The following is a 16,381-nucleotide window of genomic DNA, read 5'->3' as shown; positions in this document are numbered from 1 at the left end:
AATAAGAGAAAATGAGATTAAAGAAGAGGAAAATTGCTTCCTTCAACACTGAATGCCCTTGAAGGTGTTGAAGCTGTTATCAGATTGAGTAGCTGATTTCTTAAAGTTCTATTTTTGATTTCACCTTACCTTGAAGAATGGGAAATGTGAAAGTGTATGTCATTCTATAAACTAAAAATTTTATTTCTACATTAGTTTACCTTCTTTTGATTGTGTGTACCAAAGTCATGTGAAATAATTTAAGCTTAGTGGGGGAATTTATTTAAAGATATAGGGGATCTCTCACTGAACCAAAATATAAAGATTAATTGGGCTTTCTTTTACATTTAAGTACTTTTTTAAAGATTTTATTTATTTATTCATAAGAGACACACACACACACAGAGGCAGAGACATAGGCAGAGGAAGAAGCAGGGACCCATGGGGAGCCCAATTAGGGTTCCATCCCTGACCTGGGATCATCACGCCCTGAGCCTAAGGCAGATGCTCAACTGCTGAACTGCCAAGCAAAAATACATTTAAGTATTTTTTTTTTATTAATTTAACACTGTATCCTGGAAATCACTCCCTATCAGATCCTGTGGCTCTTTCCAATTATTTTCACAGCTACATAATTCTTTCTTGTATGATACCTACCATAGTGCTTGTACTCAGGCTCCTGTAAATGAGCATTAATATTTTTCTACTATTTGCTTTTCCATATAATAGCATTGCAAAAAAAAAAAAAAAAAAACAAAAACAAAAACAAAAAAAACAATCAAACAAAAAAAAATAGCATTGCAAGTAATCTTGTGCATATGTGATTCCATAGTGTGGGGTGTATACTTAGGATGAGCTTTAAGGAATAGGAAAGGGTTATTTTATTTTAATTGCCAAATTCTCTTCCATAGGTGAGGTCCAATTCTGCACTCTCACAGGAGTAAGTTAGTCTACTGCTTTGCTCACAGCCTTTTTGACATCATGTTGTGTAGCTTTAAATTTTTTGAAAATTTCAAGAGAAATGGTATCTGAGTCTGATTTTATTCTGAGCATTTCACTATGAGCAAAGTTGAATGTGTTTTGACATGTCAATGACTATAAATCTTACTATGAGAACTGTATGTTTACTATTTTGTGTATCTGGGGATTACGTTTTTCACAAAATTTTTTATTTTATTTTTTTCTTTTTAAAAAATCTCATATGTTAGGTGAAGTAGACTTCTCATCTACGGTTTATGTTATATTGGCTGAAAATATTTTTCTCTGTTTTCTTCTGACTTTATGACTTTTTTCCTTATGATAAAGATTTTGTTTTAACTGTTTAAAGTAGCCATCTGTTCTTTTATTGCTTTTAGATTTTAACAAAATATTAAAATGCCCTCTCCTATCCAGGTTATAAATTACTATTTTCTTGCTTTACGTCTTTAAAAATCATGGTTTACTGCGGTAAGAACACAACCTGAGGTCTACCCTCTCAATAAAGTTTAAAATGTACAATGCAGTGTTTTTAACTATAGCTTAAAATTGTGTAGCACACTCAGCTTTAGAGCTTATTCATCTTGCTTAACTGAAACTTTATGCCATCTTTATTAGGAACTTTCCATTTCCTCCTGCCTCTAATCCCTGGCAACCACTTATCTACTCTTTGATTCTATGAATTTGACTATTTTAAATATCTCATATAAGTAGAACCCTGCTTTGCTTTTATATCTCAGATAACATTTGGAAATTACTCTAAGTAATGGTGTCAGATATGGATTAATTCTTTCCTTTGTTCAGATGGCTTCCCTAATTTTCCAAACCTTACATATTTTTAAAACCACTATATTCCTAACTTATGTGAGATGCCTCCTTTATCATATATTAAAATGCCATATAAATATTGATCTGCATTTTGAGTTTCTAGTCTCTTCCATTTGCCCATCCGTATATATATATGCACTACTACTATGTTCTTTTATAGAGGAATTACGTTATATTAGTTATCTTGTAATATCCCTTTATTGCTCTTCTTTCTTTGAATTTTTGTAGATATACTTGTGGCTTATTTTTCCATGTAAACTTATTTTCCTTATAAACTTCAGAAGCAACTTGTCTGGCATCAGATATTGGCATGTTATTGAGATGGCATTAAATCAATGCATTACTTAGAAGGAACTGACATCTTTCGTGAGTCATCCTTTCCAAAAACAGTAATTGCCTTTCATTCAGGTTATTATTTGAATTTTTAAAAAGTTTTAACTAGTAGGCTTTCACATTTCTTATTAAATTTATCTAAGTATTTTAGCCATTTATAACTAATATATACAGAAAAAATATATTCTCCTCACCTATAATCTTTAAGTTTTGTTTTTTGTACATACGAAATATATTGATTTTCATCTATTAATTTTATCTCCTGCTGCCATTATGAATTATTTTATCATTTGTATTATACTTATCATTGATTCTCTTGTGTTGACTAAGAATACTGTATATGTTTCATTTGTGTGTGTGTTGCTGCTGTTTTATTGCAGCAACTGTGATATGGTAATTTATAAGAAGTATTTATTTGATCATTCATATTATTGACATATATTTTTCAGATGTTTTTGGTCTTCATTCACAGTTACTGAAATTGCTTCAGAGCCCTAAAAGTGAAATAGGGGTCTTATTATTAATTAAAGTGACCATTGAACCCCACCCAAGGGCAGGGACTGGTTGCCAGGAGAATCGACCATGTCGAATCAGCCAATGGCCAATGACTTAGTCAATCATGACTGTGTATTGGAGCCTCCATAAAAAAAAAACAAGAAGACAGCATTCTGGTCCCTTTTTGAAGAGCTTCCATGCTTGGAGAACCAGAATGCTTCCACATCTCATCAAGCTAGGCCTCAAAAATGTAGAAGCTCCTTTGTTTGGGATGTCACTATATATCTTTACATATGGCTATTGATTCATAATCTTCATCATATTCTTTAATAAACTAATAAATGTAATTAAGTATTTCCTTGAGTTCTGTGAACTGCTCTAGCAAATTAATCAAACCTAAAGTTGTTGGAACCTCCAATCCGTAGCTAGTTGGTCAGAAACACAGGTAAAAGCTTGACCCTGTGACTGCTATCTGAATCTGAATTTGGGGGGTGGAGGGCAATCTGTAGGACTAAACACTTCACATGTGGAATCTGATGCTGTTTCTGGGTAGATGGTGTCAGAATTGAATTGAACTTTCCCACCTTATTGGTGTCTCATAATTGCTTGATATTGTGTGTTGGGGGAACCCCTGATGTTGGAATTGGGTCCAGGAACACTAAACGAGTAGTGGCATCTCACAATAACCACTTACAGCAATCAGTTATTTAGGCTAGACTCCACTGGCCAATTTTGGTCATGGCTGGGGTTATTGATATAACTACAATTAGCTTGTCAGATAAGTAGCTGTGCTTCTTGGGACTGGCCAGAAGTTAGATACAACCTAAATAGGGGTTTGTGAATAATGTGTCACACACACAACACACTCAGCTAGGATTGTTCTCATGGTAACTCAGTGAGGTCCAAAAGTGTAAACAAAAGTGTGCAAAGTATTTTGAGGCCTGATTTCAGAACTGATACAATGTTACTTCCCCTACATTCTATTTCACTTGCCAAAGTAGATAAAAAGGCCAGTCCAGTTTAAGGGATGAAAAATGGCATTGCAAATTGCAAAGCATGGCTTTAGGGAAGGGAATAATTTATGGGCATTTTTTTATATTCTATTACAATCTGCTCACCTGCCAAGGTTTTTACATCCTCTCACATGTGAAATGTACTTCTCTATATTCAAGGACTCCCAGAAGGCTCATCTAATTATGATAATAGGGACAGAGTCCAGAATTATATGACCTATCTTATGTTCAGATAAAGCTCTGTGTGTTTTGGAGATCTGTCAACTAAAAAGACAAGTTATCTGCCCCTTCCCAACTCCATCCTATACGCAGTGGTGAGACAAGGATAGCATAACCAGAAAAGATACTCTCATTGTCAAAAGGCCACATGAGAGGCATGCACAGTCACTGCTCTGTTGCAATTCTGAAATTCTACTAGACAAACACTGCTGCCCTAATCATAGAGAAAAAACAATGCTCCCTTATTGGTGCTCAGTTCTGCTCTATGGAAATGGCTATGGTTCTTCAGTCCATTGTTTTCTACTACTCTCTGGGGATGACTTGGTCTGCCTTTGTTCTCCATGGCTCTTGACTTTACCATCTAGACTATTGATTTCAGTTTATGTAATGTCCTTCCTTTTCTATAAGAGATAGCCTATTTTGGAAGCTAAGTAGCTTTCTACATATAGAAATTTGGGAGCTTAAAAAATACCTTGCAATTTGAATTAATTTTGGAATAAGCTGCAACATATTCTGTAATACATATCTTTTGAGAACTTTGCAGTTTCCTATGACTCTAACTGCATTCAACAAAAGACTGACTCAAAGTTAGTTTTAAAATATGCCTGTTTTTCTAGACTTACTCAGCGCTGTTCTGGATTTGTCAAAGTGCTTCGTGACAATATTTTTATGATCCTTAATGACATTTTTGTCAAGCTGAGTGTTAGGTACCATTCTAAATCACTCTGCTGTCTTAAAAAATAAATCACATCCATGATTTGACCTATGTCATAGACCCCCGATTCATCCTTTTAATTTTTTTTTTATTTGGATGTTATTTGGAGAACCATATATTGAACTATGGGGATGCATCAAATGAATGCCACACTTAGGGATCTTTCTAGGTGACCAGTTGGTCTTTGGAAGATGATTCATCAGGATTATCCTATTAAGTAAGGTCTTAAAAAATATCTCTACTTCTATCTATAAGTTAGAGTTGTGGGAATGGAAGTTGGTTGTATAAAGGAAAAATCTCAAAGATATAGGGAAAGCAGTACTTCAGTGCAACAAGCAAAAGATAAACTAGGGACTGGCAGCAACAAAATGTTTTAATTTATCTATCTAATAAATAATTTCATGTAACTTTAAATCGACTGAAGGTGAGAAATCGGATATAAATAGGAGTAGGATATAAATAAGTAAGAAAAAAGATATGCAGGATAAAGAAGAAAAGGCATTGGTAATTTTATACAAATGGGATTAGCATTTATTTACATTTTTTTCCTTTACCATTTAGCTCCTATATTTGAAACACTTCCTGTTTTCTTTATTACATAAATCATGTCGTGAAGGGGCAGGAATAAATTTAGTAAGAAAATTATGTTAGGGTGAAATTTGGATTGCCATTCTGCAAAACAGAAGTGAGCCTTACTTTTAAATGTAAGGTACATTTTCTTAAAGAAGTGGAAATGTTGACAATGCATAGCATAAAGAGGCCAGAATAATTCAATGAGAAGTCCACTGTTAATGATAAATGCTTAGCCAAATATTTGAGGAAAGAAAGAAATCTCACTGTATTAGGAGAGTTAAGTGAAAAAAAACTTGTTATTTGTCAAAAGTGGTAAGAAAAATAAGACAACTAACCATAAAACACATAACTTCAGAGAGTAAAGATAATCCAAATACTGATTAATTCAAGAAGAGCTTAAAACTTAGAAGTGAGGATTACAACTCCAATAATATAAGTAGAAGCAAAAACTTTGAATGATTTACAGCCCAATTACCAAGTACCGAGTTTTTGTGGAATTTCCAGAAGAAATCTTGTATTCTATGACTCAGCAAAAATTCCATAATTTAAAAAGTTCTGAATCATTACCGAATACATTCTCTGAATAGCACATTGTAAATTAGGGAACAAAAATACAAGATAAGTTCAAAATTTCATCATGTGGATGACCGAATATAGTTCAGTTCAACAAACATTTTGTAAGTATTTATCATATGCTAGAAACTATGTATGATAGGTGGTAGAGATTCAAAGAAAATGGACAAATAAATATTTAAAGATGAAACAGAAGCTGATTTGTTATATATGAAAACAATGAAGTAGTATGAAGTATTTTGAAGGTCTCAGAGTAACTCCATAATAGGAAATCGATTACATTTCAGATCGAAAATTACATACTGGGCAGCAAAAAATAAATAAATAAATAAAAATAAAAATAAATTAATTAATTAAAAAAAATCCAACACTAGTCTTTGATTTCAGTAACCTAACATGCACAGGTCATCTTCCCATGTCAACACTTCTAAAAGTGTCTCCTGTATAATACAGTACAGCCACTGTGCATGCGGTTTAAAAGGTGGTTATCCACTCTCCAAAGGGAGGAAACCCAAGTCACCTCTGAGCAGTACCATCCTTCTCTAGTTCTACCACAACTCTGACAATATTTTTGACAATACATATAACCACACACACATATATGACTATCTTGTTTTTTGGTTTTCTTGATTAGAGGAAACATCCTCTGGAATGAGGCTTTTTGAAGACCACCCACAAGAAGTACAAATTTTCTTAGTCTTTGGTTCATTTCTAGTGCTCTGTATTCATCCTTCATGCGTTGTTTGCCCAAATCTCTTAGTCACACTGCTTCCAAGTCCCTATTCTGGTCTCCAGTAAATGACCAATAATTTAGCCATTGCCCATTAGTAAGTACAGGTTCTTACCTCAGGCTATCTTGCTTTCCATTAAAATAACACAGACTGCTTAGTTATTCCCACAGGCAGGATTTCTCTTCTTCAGTTTCCTTCAGGGCATTTGTGTTTAGAAAATAATGCTAAAAAGATCCACTCTTGGTTGGTGCTTGCATATTGTGCAGCATTATCTGTAAACCAGAGTTAAAATATTTTTCTTATCAGGGAATTCTCAGTGAGGGGATAAAGAGGGTCAGTTGTAGGATAGCTGTTATCATGCTAAAAATATAGACAACTTCTGTGTGCCATTCAGGACCTGCTCAAATTTTTCAGGGACAAGTACAAGAAATGCCTCTGGGCATCTCAATGATATGGCATATGGATCTGCTAATGCCCAATTTACAGTAAGGGCTTGACTTGAATAGCCTCATCAATTGGTACTCCATGGTCAGACATTAGAATTCACTACTTCCCAGTGTAAAGATAATTGTTGATTTTCAGAGGGTGATAATTTACTTATTGAAGATGGCACAGCTTTGCTACAAAATGTTAGATGACTTCAAAACCAAGTGCTTATTCAGGGATTACTATAGATGTAAGATATTTCAATCTGATACTTTGAATATCACCGGGCTAAAATATTATTGGCACAAGTCTGAGACACTTGTAATGTGGCCAGGTAACAAATCCTGATACAATCTAGAAATTTTCAAAGATTTATTATTTAAAAATATATATAGTGTTTTGCAAAAGACTTAGCTGTATAAGAGTGTTACTCAAAATATGCAAAAAAACCCAACCCTCTTAAAACTCAGTAATGAGGAAAATAACAACCTGATTTTAAAATGGGCAAAGACCTTAACACCTCACCAGAGAAGATACAAAGGTGGAAAATAACCATATTAAAAGATATTCCTTTGAGGTTTGTTGATTTTTTTCCTTCATTGTGCAGAAGCTTGTTATTTCGATGAAGTCTCAATAGTTTATTTTTGGGACACTTGCCTCATGGGGTATGGGGCTCATGCTTTTGTTTCTCTTGCCTTGGAGGATATATCTAGAAGAAAGTTGCTATGACCAATGTCAAAGAAGTTACTGCTTACGTTCTCCTCCAGGATTTTTATGGTTTCAGGTCTCACATTTAGGTCTTAAATTTATTTTGAATTTATTTTTGTGTAGATGTAAGAAAGTGGTCCAGTTTCATTCTTTTGCATATAGCTGTCTACTTGTCCCAACACCGTTTATGAAGAGATTGTCTTTTTTCCATTGCATATTCTTATCTCCCTTGTTAAAAGATTACTTGACCATATAACTATAGGTTCATTTATGGGTTTTCCGTTCTGTTTCATTGATCTCTGTGTCTATTTCTGTGACAGTACCATACTGCTTTGATCACTACAGCTTTAAAATATAACTCAAAGTCTAGAATTGTGATGCCTCCAGCTTTGTTTTTCTTTTTCAAGGTTGCTTTGGCGATTTGTGGTCTTTTATGGTTCTATATATATTTTAGGATTGTTTGCTCTAGATACTAACTGGAATTTAAGTGAGAACTTTAAAAAAAAAGATACTCTTGATTACATGTTATCAGAAAATTAAAACAACAGTGAGATACCACTATACACCCATCAAAATGGCCAAGATCCAGAATGCTGATAACACCAAATACTGATGAGGATGTGGAACAATAGGAACTCTCCTTCCTTGCTGGTGAGAATGCAAAACAGTCAGCCATCTTGGAAGACAGTATGTAAGTTTCTTATAAAACTACACGTGCTTTTGCCATATGATCCAGCAATCACAATCCTTGTGAGGACTTATGTCCACAGGAAAACCTGCATATGAATGTCTATATCAGATTTATTCATAATTGCCAAAACTTGGAGGTAACATGGATAAATAAAAAGTGGTACATCCAGACAATGGAATATTATTCTGCATTACAAAGAAATAGGCTATCAAGCCATGAGAAGACATGAAGAGGGATGCCTGGGTGGCTCGGCAGTTAAGTGTCTGCCTTTAGCCCAGGGCCTGATCCTGGAGTCCCGGGATCGAGTCCCATGTTGGGCTCCCTGCACGGAGCCTGCTTCTCCCTCTGCCTGCGTCTCTGCCTCTCTCTGTGTGTCTCTCATGAATAAATGAATAAAATCTTTAAAAAATATATTAAAAGACATGAAGAAAACTTAAATGTTTATTACCAGGTGAAGAAAGGTGAAAGTGTGAGATAGTACCTAAAGGCAGTTTTATTTTGAATTTAGCAAAGGTGTAATATTGTTTTTATACTTACCTGCTATTTCAATATATTTTTTTTATGAAATGCCTGCCAAAGTCTTTTGTCCATTTTTTTTGGTTTTCTTTCTTTTTATTTTTGATTGAAAGGTGTTTTTTTTTATTCTGAATATGAACCTTTTGCTGAGTATATATTATATACATGTCTTTCACCGATTTAATGATGTAAAGCTTTGAAAATGACAGCAAATGTTCTGTTCATAGGTTTCTTTTTGTATTTACAGAACAAAATAACTATATATATATATGTATATATATATGTATACATATATATATGTATACATATATATATATATACTGCACTTCCTTGAAAATTATTATATAGCTTATTTTAAAGTGGTTACTACCACCCATGGAGGACATGAAATAGCCTAGTCATCTCTACAAAGAGGTATGAGTTGCAGGTCTCATTGTATTTTTATGTCCAAGTTCTTTGCCTCCTATTTTTGGACCTGCAGCCCAAGATTAGGTTTGAGATCCCAGGACATTATTTTGAAATTTATTTTAATAATTGAAACTTCATGTAACTTTTATTTTTGTAGTTCAATTTTCTCCTTCACTGAAGAGTTAAACATGTTAAACTTTTATGTAGATTCAATATTCATAAGATATTCTCTGCTAAAAACTTAATATAACTAAATAGATCAAGAATTATAAATTTTTAAAATATCATATTACCTATTAATTTTTAGTTGTAAAGGATAAAATACATTTCAGTATAATAAAAAATCATAACTCTCAGTGATTTGGGGAAGGGGATTCCTTTTTTGTTCATATGTACAATGGATCCTTTGGTTAGTCTTACTAGTAACAGAGGCCTGAAATGGGCCAGTAGCATTAAAGATCAAAAACAGCAGATTGAATTATTTTGAATAATATTTTAGAGTTTCATAAAAATTTCTGATAGGGAACATCAATTGGCCCTCAATATTTCCCAGCAATTCTATGATATTTCTGCAATTGACTCTCTCAAGGGATATGTAAAACTTTTAACTATTCTTAATCCATCAAATTCCTACCACTCCAAAAAACCCCCCACAGGGCCAATTTTAATACCTACCAGCTCAGGCAGAGTAAAATCAATGTAAAAAGTGCCCAGAGTGGCCCTTCCTGTTCTTTATTCTCTTCTCCTCTACTACCCCGACCCTAGAGAGAAGATGAGGGGGCCAGAACTTGGAAAGGGTGAAGATACATAACACAGAGACCCCCAACAGAAGTCAACTGTGAGTCATTACTCCTTGTAGTCATAAGATGGAGAGGAGATCTCACAGTAAATCAAGTTGAAACTTGATTACTACATTACTGCATAGAACTGGGCATTCTAGTAAACAAACTGAGACTCTTTGTGCCTTTATCTTGTGAATTGAGAGGACTGCAATTGTGTTAGTCAATCCAGGCTGCTATAACAAATTACAGTAGACTGGGTGGCTAATAACAGAAATTTATTTCTGATAGTTTCTGGAGGCTGTGAGGAGATCAGGATGCCAGCATGGTTAGGTTCTGGTGATAGCTCTTGTCAAGTTTGCAGACTGCCAAATTCTTGTTGTAACCTCATAGGGCATAAAGAAAGTGAGTTGGCTCTCTGGTCTCTCCTTATAAAGGCACTGATATTCATGAGGGTGCAGCACTCTCCAAATACTGCAACAATAGGGATTATACTTCAACATATGATTGAGAGGGGGACACAAACATTCAGTCTATGAAGATAATCCTAATACAGGAGTCAAGGAGAAAATTGATAGGATTTTACCCAAATGATGATGCAAATATTCCCCTACTGAATAAATTTTAATGAGTCAGCAGGAGATAAAAGTTGCATTTTGATTTTTTCATGAGATGAGCTTGTTCAACAGAGTAATTTTTTAAAGATTTTATTTATTCATGAGAGACACAAAGACAGGCTAGAGACACAGGCAGAGGGAGAAGCAGGCTCCCTCCAGGAAGCCTGATGTGTGACTCAATCCCAGGACTCCGGGATCACAACCTGAGCCAAAGGCAGATGTTCAACCACTGAGCCACCCAGGTGCCCCTCAACAAAGTAATTAAAAGTGATATACTATTCTTTTTCTTCTTTAAATCCTCAGTGTCTGAGGAAGAGAAGGTAGTGGCAATGAATGAATGGGAAAGCAAAGCCTGCAGAAGCCAAGTTTGCAGGTTTGCCCTTTGACCCAAAGCAGTTCTAAAACACACTTAGGTGGAAATCTCAGAATATGAAAACATGCAAAAGAATATGAACTTAAAATTCAGGTTTTAAATTAATTGAAATGGAAATATTTGGCCTTTTTTTGCAGAACCAGATATTTTATACATTTTAACATAAAAATTTTAATCTGCATGTGGCACACCCATTAATATACAGTACCAATTTAATGGTTTAATTGTATTAAACCAAAAGTGAACAAACAAGACTCACTGCCTATATGTTAGACATTGTACTCTTTTGGTCATTGTACCATTGTCTTAAAATGCACCCAGGATCCCTCCCATCATCCCATTCACTCTGAGCTAAACTAAGATTGTTACTTTTGATTCAAAAGCTCTAAAAATTTATTAAGAAATAATAAAAAGCTCTTCAACACTATAAAGAAATAATTAGCATTCTATACTTATTTGTGACAGGAGTAATTGGCTAAATAATGTAGGGCTCATCCTAACGTTGTATTTCATACACAATGGGAATTGTCAGGCATTGTTCTCCTGAAATAAAACAACAAAAGCCTAACCAACAAGAATATTCTAGAGGGATGAAAAGCAGAAAGTAACTCACTTTTCAGAAATAAATAATTCAGTTTTATCTATTTCTCCCCTTCCCACTCCTAAAAGCCCCTCAACTTCCTTACCATAAGATGCTGGTGAGAGGGAAGATGAACTGCTAATGGGTGAATTCTTGAGGTAAACTGTATAGCTTGAAATCATTACTAAAACTGCACCTTGCCTGGCTTCATATTTGCATTTTTATTAAATATATATTGTTCTTCCTTCTTCTAAAAAGCATTATTTAGGGTACATAATTTGTCTATATGCCCATTTTCTTCTAGATTACACATATTAAATCTTTTCCCCAGAAATAGATGCACTCAATCATGAGAGAATCTTAATCTTCAAAATTCCTGAAGCATATTTTTGAGATTTCATGTCTTTAAATACATTTAATTTATTTCCATATTTATGATGAGGAGACAGGGTAGATATATGCACAAGTCCATGATGGGAACAAATCATATAGTTTCTGAATTCTGCCTTTAATTTGGCAAAAGCCTATAAATATGGAAAAGGCTTTTTAGATGTAAGTGCTAAATAACCAAACAGAAGTTCTTTTATTTCCACAGTGCAAGAATTTAGGAAGAAATACCAGTTGAGTAAAATGGTACTTAAGACAGATGGTCTTTAACCAGTGTTTTAAGGTAGATTAAGCCAATGTTTTAAATAGAATTGATTTGTCCAATACATACAATACCTACCTTTTTGATAGTGACCCACTGTCACAGCCGTAATTCCTTCATTGGAGATAAGCTTTAGGGTTCCGAGATAATTTTCCATTTGGATTTGAAATAATTTACAAAGAGTTGGTTTAGGTAACTGAAATGACGTTTCTTTTTTTGTGACTAAGTCTCATGATGATTTTTAAGGCTTTTTCAAGAATAAGATTATAAGGATCTGGGGAATACACCTGGGGAACAATGAGTCATACACATTTCACATTTTTTCACTACTTAGTAGACCTTTTTGCCTGTGAATGGCTTGGTTGACTGAATATATTTTTAAACTATGAAGATTTTTTCACCAGTGAAAACAAATCATGAAATATTCTACATCCACATTCTTTTTGGAAATTTTTGTTACTTTAGCATATTATACAAAGGGAAAAGATTAGAAGTACTCTTAAAAAACACTTTATGAATACTCGTCATGCAGGAGGAAGGATTTAGATTTAATGCCCAGAAATAAACTCCTTAATGTATTTCTTAAACATGGACCAAAAGTAATACTCCTTTGACCGCTTTTCAGGTTGCTTTTTTGAGCTATTTTGGGCAGATTTTTATGAAACATTTTTGAGGACTAAAATCCCTTGCTTCATTAGAACAAATATCCTGTTGATACATGGATTCCAAATCTTTGATTTATAAGGTAATGTTATCACACTCTATCGGGTAAGGAGAGTTAGGGAGACAAATATCTTATGTGTGCACACACATAAACAATAGAAGTATATTTGTGTTGTAAAGCAAATGAAATTATAGATAAGCAAAATAAAAATACTAAAATCAAAACTTCACATTTCCTTTACTCAGAGATCACCACAGTTAACATCTTAGAACATAACCAGATGTATACTAGAACTGGTTCCTACTGTTTCCCAGATCTAATTGTGCACATCTTTTCCTAGTTGTGTATTCAAGGACATTGTATTGGTATTGTGTTGATTGCCATATGGCTGATTGCCATAGTGGGAGTATTTATGCCATGATAATCAGCAAGTGCTATATACTAAACCTCCCTCCTCCAACAGGTTTACCAGCATACTACTGTAAATACCCCTCTGAGCCTTTCTCTGTACATACATGCGAATATATATTTATTTTTACCAGAATTAGATCATAAGTATATCTTCTATCTTTTAACCTACTGGTTCTGGTTAATAATTTGCACCATTCCATTTAAATATCATATCATCAACCAAATTAAAATTTTGTATATATAGAGATGATTTATATATAAATATATAAAATATCTTTTTTACAGCTGATTTGACCTAAAAACCATACACAGTGTGATAATTTTTTATTACTCCTCCTGATTTTAAAGTGTCAAATACTATAACAACTTCTATCAGAGCACAACCAGATTTGGCTTTATTCTTCTCTTCCAGATATTTTGCACTCTGATATAGTATTAAATTATAATCTTTTTGAATCAGAGACAGTGTAAGGTAGTGGTTAACATCTGAGTCCCTGGAAACTGGACTGCAGCTCTGTCACTCCCAGCTCTGGGAATATTAAGCAAGTTATTTAGCCCTGCTGTTCCTCATATAGTTAGTTTATATTTAAAATAGGAATGAGAAATGCCATCACTAACTGTGAAAGGCACATTTTTTTTACTTTCCAGTGTCTTTGTTGTATCTTAAAATCAATGTAATAATTTATTGGTCAGCTTTGTTTTCTTTCATAGTGGCACATGGAAATAGTACATCTTACTTCTTGCAATCAATGGTGCAATGGTATGTTAGATCAAATAAGTTATTTTTTTTAAAGATTTTCTTTATTTATTCATGGGAGACACAGAGAGAGAAGCAGAGACATAGGCAGTGGGAGAAGCAGGCTCCCCATGGGGATCCTGATGCAACACTCGATCTCAGGACCCTGGAATCACGACCTGAGCCAAAGGCAGACACTTAACCACTGAGCCACCCAGATACCCCTAGATCAAATAAGTTATGATAAAGTTATGTTCTTTATAGAATGTTGTTATGTTTATGTATATAATATATAAATATATGAGCCTAGAACATAATAAATAATTGACTAGCTTTATTTTTTTATTATTGATAATACTGATGTGGAGGAAAATGAGAGTTCTTTTTCACAGAAACTTTCTCAATAAATTGATCATTAAAATCTTCTGGTCTGTTAAAACTCAATTAAAATTTTAACAGAGCTATTAAATCTAAATAAATGAATTTTGGAGAAAGATCCGCTATTCTTTTTTGATTCATTGAATGAACTATTTTTAAATAAATAAAGAATTCCTCTGCAGATTTTTTAAAAGTTAGAGAAAAGGGTCAGCAGAGACAAAGCCCTTACCAAGAGAACACTGTAGGCATTCTCACAATATTTCTAAAGAATTCAGGCTCTAATTAGTACCACTTATGAAGATTTAAAATTGTAAACTGGGCACTGTTAATGAAGGTTCTTACTAAATATAGCTATAGTCTGCTTAGAATAAGTATTTAAAATGAAATAGGATTTTTAAATTTCAATACTGACTCAATAATAAAATATCCTTTTGTCAGAAATTTAAGTGTGATTTATTAACCTTGGCAGCATGATTAATAACACAATTATTTAATGTTCTCATTTTTAAATTGTAAAGTGTATTGACAGTTGCAAGTTTGATGAAACTTTACCAAAATATTCAACTAATTTCAAGAGACTCATGACAGTGTATATAGGAAGTTAAGCCAGATAATTTTCAAGATCTTAAAATAAATGTGAATTTTCCTTAGAAGCCAGAAGATGTTGATTTTGGTAGGTTTTATTCACTTAGAACATTATATATTTATCTTTAAAATTCTGGGTAACCCTATCAAGCAATTGACTTAAAAAAAAAAGTACAATCAAATTAGCACCTTGGGATAATGATCATGTTAGGCAAAACATAAATAGGATTAGATCCACCTAGAGAGTAGTTGACCTGTTTTAAGTTTTTGGCATCCTCTGGACCTGCATCCCTTTGCTGGACTTATTATCCTTGTGAAATATAATTTTCCCAAATGATTTTAACAGTGAAAATAATGTCTTTTTAAAAAAGACTTTATTTTTAAATAATCTCTATACTGAATGTGGGGCTCGAATTCACAACTCCGAGAGCAAGAGTCGCATGCTCAAGGGACTGAGTCAGCCGGGTGTATCAATTACAATGGTAAATAATTGGATCTAAAGATCCAAGGTATATAAATGAATCTATTGACTAGCCATCTACACACAACAGTAAGTTTTATGGAGCAGATTCGAAGTAAGAAAAAAAAAGCTGTCAAATGAATAGCAATAAAATCTATGACCTTTCAGAAATTCCTGGATTCACTAAGACTCCAGAGCAGCTCCTGGATGTCACAGACAATGCACTTTAATGCACTCATCAGGAAAAGGTCACCGGAAATGGAAAAGCACATTCAATTGCACATGTCTTCATGTTGACTTATAAATCCCATGACTTTCTTTTTAGACAACTTAAGGAAAAAAGAAACATATCAAAGGTCAAATATATGAAAGAAAAATAAAAATACAGTTACATTCTTACATCCATATTTGAATGCATGTAACAAGAAAAAGCAATCATATAAAAAATCTGCTTCCCTTGATTGGACAGGAATGTTACTTGAACAGACTCATCACTATAGCTTGTGTTTATATTTCCATCACTCTCATTATTATTTCTGTTATTTCTCTCTCATTGGTCTTTTATTAATTTGGAACAGCATCTCAAGAACACTTTAAAAACATATGGTTGGATAGCATTTCTGGTACAATGTTTTTATTTTACACATGAAGTAATAAAGGCACAGGAGATGAAATAACTTTCACAGGATCACAATATTTCTCAACTGTAAAGGCAGAACAGGTACTTGACTTTTCTGAATTCAAGTTCACTGATATTTTTGCTATGTGATTTTGCCACCTACGGATACAAATTATACTTCTTAGCTTGAAAATATTTCCATTCAGTTAAAAAACTTCAAAAAATCTTAGAAGAGTGACACTGAGAAATTTTTTATAAACCAACTCCAGAAAGAACTGTTTCAACAAATTTGATGTTGGTTATTTTTATCATTTAATTTAACCACGTTGAGTGCCAGACTTCTTACC

Source organism: Canis lupus, chromosome 10 (assembly GCF_003254725.2).
Source record: "Canis lupus dingo isolate Sandy chromosome 10, ASM325472v2, whole genome shotgun sequence".
In the NCBI taxonomy this organism is placed as follows: Eukaryota; Metazoa; Chordata; class Mammalia; order Carnivora; family Canidae; genus Canis; species Canis lupus.
This window is presented reverse-complemented; position numbering follows the sequence as displayed.